Raw genomic sequence first — 9,004 nt, 5'->3', positions numbered from 1 at the left:
TCTTTCAACTTTCATTCTACAGTTTCATTTGTATGTAACATTACCTTTGGTTATATAACCATATTATATTCAATAGGCTTTGTTGAAAGTGTTTTTATATACGCTTAAGGATTAAGTAATTAAGACGGAATGGTTTCTGTGATCAAAATTACAAAACTAATGCAAGGTGTTGCACTGGTACAGTGAAGGTTTTTAATAAACTGTCAAAAGCTCGGTACAATCTGAAAAAATATACAGTATAAAAAACACAATATAATTAATACTGCATATGCTTGCTACTAAATATGAAGTATTTATAAAGTATAGAGTTAATCAAATAGTTCACCCTTATGCACAACACAAAGAAAAATTATACAGAAAGGTAAATTATTGGACGTTCCCAAGACAGCGAAACTAGCTTTAAAACCCACTAATTCATTGTTGATTGAACCAACCGTGTGTCACACGATCGTACATAGTTCATTTTCTGTATATATTGCTTGTATCTTCGCTCTCCCCTCGCACTAAAAAGAACCTGAAAAAACATGTCTGCTTTTCTCAATGGTAACGGTGTCAATTTTGAACAGGAAATTTCCTGTTGCCTTGAGCTTTTGTATATAAAGGAGAGTGTTCTATAATAAACTCACTCAGTTGCTTTCCTCCTGTCTTTGAGTCACAACCTTCTCTCGGCCCATCACATTGGTGACCCCGGAGTGACTCACTCCTCCCACCTCCCCCTCCCTCTCACCGTTACTATAACGCCCTCAAAACATATCTTCTGCAGCAGTACTCGCCGTCGCCAGTAGCCCGAATAGCAAGGCTTTCTCAGCTCTCTCAACAACCGTTGGGGGACCAAAGGGCTTCGCTCGCCCTCAAGAAAATGACCAGTATCACTCGCCTGCAACCTGCCGCAGACGGCTCTCTTCGTGAGGTGACCCTACTTCATGCCCTTTGGGTAAGCTGTTTACCCGAACCTGTACGCGCTGCCATATTCGATGTTGATAGTTTACCCATAAAGGACTTGATGACCAAAGCCGACGCCCTTATGGACAGCCATTTCATGACTTTCCAAACCTCCATCAATGCCTCTACTCCTGACGAAGAGGACACCTATTCAACTTCAACCGAAGCCGACGTGAATGCCATAGGACACACATGCCTATGAATGCCGTAGGACACACATGCCTATGAATGCCGAAGGCCTATGAATGTCGTAGGACACACACGCCTATGAATGCCATAGGACACGCCTATGAATGCCGTAGGACACACACACCTATGAATGCTGTAGGCCTATGAATGCCGTAGGACACACACGCCTATGAATGCCGTAGGACACGCCTATGAATGCCGTAGGACACACATGCCTATGAATGCCGTAGGACACACACGCCTACCCAGTGACAAGCCGGAGCGGCAACAAAGCCACCCATCATCCACCACTCGCTCGCGCCCCAACCAACGATTTCTACAGCCACTCACTGCCGCTAATCGGCGCAGTTTTTGCTACTACCACTCCAGATTCAGGGCCCCCTTATTAAACATGTACAGTATGTCATTTTTAAGGGGGGAGCCATGTACCAACTGTGTGTCACAGGATCGTACATAGTTCATTTTGTGTATATATTGCTTGTATCTTCGCTCTCCCCTAGCACTAAAAAGAACCTGAAAAAACATGTCTGTTTTTCTCAATGGTAACAGTGTAATTTTGAACAGGAAATTTCCTGTTGCCTTGAGCTTTTGAATATAAAGGAGAGTGTTCTATAATAAACTCACTCAGTTGCTTTCCTCCTGTCTTTGAGTCACAACCTTCTCTCGGCCCGTCACATGATGTTATGTTCATAGGAATTTACATGTAATAATGAATCTCACAAACAATGAACGGATCACTTTTCAACGGTCAACTATTCACCCAAATATTCATGTTTGTATATAAAATGTTATCATAACCCTGAAATCTACCCAAATGTTACAAATGGGATTTGGGCTATGACTTGAATAACCAAATATCACGACACACACTACCCAATAATATCATGTGTTCAGTTCCGTCATACGAAAACACTCAGATATAAGTACCTTATATAATAAAAATATCCATATGGAAAAACAAATGGCAAAAATTATTTGTAAATGGCTAACCTACACATCACTACAACTAATACTAATGCTAAATTCGCTCTACGTTCCTTAAATCTACATACTGAACTACTTACCAGGCAGAAAATAAAACAGCAGCTCATCATGTTTTTAATTCCATCTTGGCAGTGATGAGTTGGAGGGAGGTGGCCGATAATAACAAGGACCTGTAAGAGAGAAATCTTTTAGTCTCAATAACTCAAATGCCACCAAGTTACGTTATCTAGGTCTTCGGGCCTTATTTACTGACTAGGAATCACATTTTCCTTTACTGATAAAAAAAATCAGATATGAAAACATGAAGCTTTTGGCTTTGGTATCAGAGCCTTGATGTTTGGTCAGAAACATTTTAAATAAATTGCATTACATGACAAGGAGATTAAAAAAAAAAAAAGTATATTCGTTATAGTAACATGTACAGAAGTCATATCCCTCTTAATACAGTTTGTACAGTAAAAAAAAAACCGTAGCGATTCATTTTAGTTGTTATAACCTTTAAAATGAATGGTGATTTACTTACCAAGCGTTATATTATTACACTTAGTTGAAATACAGGGGCGGTACACATTCCGAGCAACATGCATATCTGAAAATATGATAAGCAAGAAACTTTAGTCCAATGTCTTGAAGAAGAGTTTTAATCAAAGCCCTCTTAATGAAAATTTTAATTCTTTCTTAAATATATTGTTCATGGCTGAGCTATACAAAATTCTTGATTGAATGCTTTGATTTATCTATTCATATTATTCATATTGCAAAACTAAATAAATGAAAATAAAGTATATAACTTACCAGAAAGTGTTCCTGGTAAGCACTCAAGTTCTTGCACGCTGGTTGGAAATTGAAGACGTCTTGCAAGGCTCTCTTTGTCCAATAACTGTAGTTTTGACAATTTTTACAACAGTTGACTCATACAAAATGGTAACAAAATATGCGGATTTGTATATGAATTTTAAGGACCACGTCCCCCTTTACCAGTATTCACCGAATCTTAACTTATATGGTACTTGTCCTTAGACCACATGTAAATACCAAATCACTCGTCTACCTCTATAATAGGGCTTACCATTCCCTGCGAGTACCCAAGACATACATAAATTATCCAACCCTAATGACATAGTGGCAAAATAACAGTAAAATTAAAAAACGCAACCTGGAACATTCAGAAGGAACAAACTTGATACACATATTTACCTATGATGAAATCTGTCAGCGAACCACCGAAATTTGTCCAATGAAATTTGGTCTTTGCCAAAACAGAGGATTTCACAATAAGGTCGTGTTTCGGCGGATATACAGTAGAAATCATAATATTACAATATTTTGTACTTACCTACTTGTGTTGACCATACCTCTTCCCAGATGTTACCTGAAATTGAATATGCAATCTATAACTTTTAGCTTTCCAATTCATTTCCCTATAAACATAAAAACTACTAAATCACAAACAATAAATGTCTATGAAAAATCAATAAATCCATACTTATATTACTATAATGAGATATATATATATATATATATATATATATATATATATATATATATATATATATATATATATATATATATACATACATACATACATACATACATATATATATATATATATATATATATATATATATATATTTTACACACACAAATTATATATATATATATATATATATATATATATATATATATATATATTTTACACACACAAATTATATATATATATATATATATATATATATATTTTACACACACAAATTATATATATATATATATATATATATTGGAATTTATATCCTATATAAACATACATATACAGTATCATGCATTGTAATGATCAGCAAAGCTGTACTAGTTATGGCCACCCATACTAGGTTGGTTTGCTGTGAGCGATCACATAAAAATCTCCCATCATCACTAATCTGCAGTTGGCCATCATGATGATGACCACCCCAGACATGTATGAGGCCACTGTCCACCGTTCAATGTTGTTGTATATTTACGTGTATGTGTATGATATGAAAGGGTACCTCGGTTTAATAGTCTAATTCGTTCTGGGAATGAGTTCGCGAACCAAAATGCTCATAGAGTTAAATAATTTCTTCCATAAGAAAATAAAGGAAATTGACTTTCATGCATACCACACATCCATTAATACACATATGTTCTCATTTTCATAGGTTTTGTAATGGAAATTAGTAAAAAAAAAAAAAAATAATAATAATTCACAATAAAAAAGTGAAACAATGACAGATTAACTAGCACTTTACCTTTGCAAAGAACAGTGGCTACCATGAGGAAGACAAGAGAGGAAGTGGATGTGGAAGAAAGAGTTACTTCTTGAAGGGAGATTTTTTCTCCAAGAGAATTTTATCGGGAGTTCTCTCTCAAATCACTTAATTTACGCTTTTTGAACACAGGGTCATCTTTTTATACTCTTATGTTCAGTTTTATAAGGAATTAATCCAGAGACGACTGTTTTGTCCATTTGTTTTAAATGGCATGGAAATGAGACATTGCATTATTGGTAAATATATTTGCTGCTCGCCCTGCTGAAGCCTTAGCTGGGCAATGTTTCTACAAAATTTTGCAGGGTTTCCCACATCCTTAACATCTCCGTAATTTCACTTGATGGTTGAGATGTGTCACTCTGTCCCTCCTCCTCTTCGGTTGAAACCTCCTCCACATTCTCTTGATGCTGCACCTTGATGCTACTCCAACACCACTGCTTTTTGCTACTTACTTTAAGAGCTCTTTTTCTGTTCCTATACAGCAGGGGAACCCTAACCTCAACAGGACCTCCACAGTCATTTTATAATGTTCGTTCAAAAGCATTCAACATTTCACACCGCATATTGCTCGGTTATTGTCAAGTAAAAAAAAAGCACTTTGCGAACAAGAAAGTCTTCAGTTTCCTCTTGAAAGCCTTAATATCTTGTCTTTCGAATGTCTGGTGGGAGCTTATTGTACAGTCTCAGGGCCGCATATTTAAAGGCTCTAGAACCTAAAGTAGACATATATCTAGGTTTGAATAATTTGAAACCATTTGTAACTATTCTTGTGTCAACACGATTTGCTGGCCGCACAATGTGAAGCAATTCTCTTAGATATTTTGGACGTCCAGTTCTGATAACTTGATGGGTTATTGTACATATTTTAAACTCAATTCTCGCTTTCATAGGCAGCCAGTGTAAATTAACTAGTATAGGAGTGATCCTTCTGTGGGTGGGACACCTTTTATCAGTCTTGCTCCTCTGTTTATTATGCATTGTAACTTCTTAAGATGCACTTTTGGTAAAGTGTAGTAGATAGAGTTACAGAAGTCAAACCTGGTAATAATACAGTATAGTTTCTCTATAGAATGTTCATCCAGGTACTTCTGTATAAAAGCACTGTTTATAAGATGATAACCAGCAGTTTTTACAACACTATTTATTTGGGCATTGAAAGGCATGTTACAGACAAGAGATACGCCTAGATCACGAACTTCACTAGATATCAGGACAGAGTTGTTATCTATGTTTAACTGAATATCATCCAAGTTTCTTATACTGTTTTCTTTCCAACCACCATAAATTCAGTTTTACTTTCACTTAAATTTAGTCGTTTGACTGTCATCCATTTTCCAACACCGGCCGCAACAACTTTTCCATCCAAATATATTATCTTAAATAACCTCAACCTCTCAGCAGACCTCATCATTTCTTTGACTACCTTATATATCCTTATGCATCCCAGTAAATGATAATTTCTTCTTTTTAATTCACTTAACCTCTAATTTCTAAACTCATCCATGAAAACAAAAATATTTGGTAATTGTATTGCGTCATCAAGGGTGAACTAGGTTCTTAAATCCGCCCTGGCATTGAAAGATGGCACAGACCCACAGGAGTGATGCAAATCAAAATGAACTCAATATATGATTACTGTTTACATGAATATACAACCTATTACAAAACCCAAAAAATTGAATGCTAATTAAGAATGAATAATGAATCATAACTATTTCCGAGAAACTTATACTTCATGAACCATATTTGTACGCAAAATAAAAGAAAAACAATCATAGATTTTATTAATCTTGAGGTGAGTAAAATTTACCTTACATTGCAGCATTAGTTTGCTCATAATAAACGATTATACAAAATCACAGACAGGGAATAATAGTACAAAGGAACCAGTGCTAATGAAAATAACTGTTATAAGGATTTGTAGCTCTAATCCATGCTAGTAAACAAATATATAACTAATCAATCATGGTAAATTTACGTTGTTTTCATCATGAAAATCATTGGGAAGGGAACATACTACAAGGAAATTTGACGAAAACGGTATTTCCCTTTCAAAATTTAAGAGGATTTGGGTCACTGTTTTCTCAATATGTTTTGATCATAACACCCCTTAAAATTCAAAGCGCATTTTCTCGGATTTAGTTATGGTAACCTATTACTTGTATCATCAAAGTTCAACAAGGCTTCACTTTCAATATCTAATAAATTAACACTAAGATATTCAAAAGAGCTACAGAAATAGCCGACCTTTGGAAGTTAGCAAAAACATACAACGAACTACCTGCTCATGAGCTTGCAGGTAAAAAGTATCTTTTTCGCAATAAAAAGATAGCCTTTGCCACACCTCTCTTGACACAAAATCCCGTCTCAACTAATGTCAAAAACTCCAGAAAAGGAACAGCTATTCTAGGCTCCTTGTGTGTACAGGTATGGGAGAATATTGTATGTTTATTCTTGGTTTGGGAATGACATATCAAAGATAAGGTGCAGTAGTCAAGGGAATTCCTTTGACACAGCGTCGTGATAACTTCTCGGATAAAAATAGATGACTCTCATCCTATTCCTTGACGCTTAGATGCCCTTTCCGGTTGCCAATTCACATTTTCAATAAAGAATAATAACTTGAATCTACTTTTTTCTGTTTTTCAATCAATATTTACGAGCTCTACATACTCCGAAAACAAGAACAACAGTATCTTGTACAGTATTTTAGTCATTTATTGAATGTCAATGAGTCGACTAATAAAGATCATATGGTGATATGAAACATTATATCATCAAAATCAAGATCTTGCACTAGCAAAAAAGAATATGCTATGATATATCAATAATGTAATAAAGGAAAATCAGCAACCACCCTTTTAATATTCATGGTACAATATCAAGAATTTAAATATAAAAATTTGTCAGAATTAATTTGGTAAACAATCTCTCTCTCTCTCTCTCTCTCTCTCTCTCTCTCTCTCTCTCTCTCTCTCTCTCTCTCTCTCTCTCCTACATAACACACACACACACGCACACATACACATACATACACACGCACACACATATACACATACATACACACGCACACACACATACACACTCGCACAAACATATATATATATATATATATATATATATATATATATATATATATATGTGTGTGTATACATATACACACAAACACACACACATACATACATATATATATATATATATATATATATATATATAATATATATATATATACACATTATATATATATATATATATATATATATATATATATATTATTCAAATAAGCAAATACCAGGGGACCACAGACCCACAAGGAAATTCTTTTCATAAGTATTTCTGCCCGTCAAGGATAGAAATAAAGATTAAAGACTACCATAACTTTCCAGATTATATATATATATATATATATATATATATATATATATACACACATATATATATACATATATATATATATATATATATATATATATATATACATATATATATATATTATATATATATATATGTATGTGTGTTTGTCCGTGTGCATAACGTAGGTAATGCTGGGCTGAATTATATTGCATTTGCAAGTTTATGCCAGAATGGCCAGCACTGAGGCCTGGGAGGTCATCCAGCACCCATGTGCTACAGGGGGTAAAACCTCGTAATTGCAATATGAAAGAAACGTTATGAGTTGGACACCAGGAGGAAGAAAGGGAGCGGTAACAGAGGAATAGCAGAAGGCTAAAAAGTGAATGCAGCTATAAACTGAAAGGACATTGGACAGACCTTTTCAGTAATGCATACAGTACATAGCTTGACATACACTTAAAGCAACAGCCCTTTACGGAGCTATGTATTATTTGATTCACGATTGGCCCCTAAATTCTGCCACTGGAAGTAATCCCTACAGTGTATCACTTAAGGCCCATGGACTGCACTAACCCACTACAGGAGGGGGGAATTTGATAATCTCATTCAGAATCCTGGTAGCTTTGTCATTTCCTATTAATGGCTACCTTAAACTGAATTTTAATTAAGTGCAACGCACACCTTCCTAGACATAATTCAGTTACAAAAAATGTTGGTCGAGAGGTAATTACAGTTATATATATATATATATATATATATATATATATATATATATATATATATATATTAATTTTAAAAAGCTCCGTAGTATTAATATGGATCACATGAATACAGTATGCTGATAACTAAATGCAATAGCATAAAAGAAAAACTTAAATTTTATTATTAGAACTAAGTACCATTAATATGAATATACTGAACAAAATGCAGTTGCATAAAAAGATTCAATCCACAATTGCCGTAAATATTACATATAGACCAATAAGCATCAATTGTTCACTGGACAAAACTAATAATAATCAATAACTGAACTTACCACCAAGTCCCGAGCTGAAGCAGCCTGAAGACTCACACAATGTTGCCTTCTATTTAAGTTAGTTCTTCCAATTAGTTTGCACTTTTCACATACATAACCTGGAAAATCAATCAATTGTTTAATCAATTCGTGAGGTAAAAATATATACACTACAGTCTTACATGTAAGCTTCGTTAAAGAAAATACTATCTGAAAGGTATATAAACAGAAGACT

Source organism: Palaemon carinicauda, chromosome 44 (assembly GCF_036898095.1).
Source record: "Palaemon carinicauda isolate YSFRI2023 chromosome 44, ASM3689809v2, whole genome shotgun sequence".
NCBI classification, from domain to species: domain Eukaryota; kingdom Metazoa; phylum Arthropoda; class Malacostraca; order Decapoda; family Palaemonidae; genus Palaemon; species Palaemon carinicauda.
Note: the sequence above shows the minus strand (reverse complement) of the source record.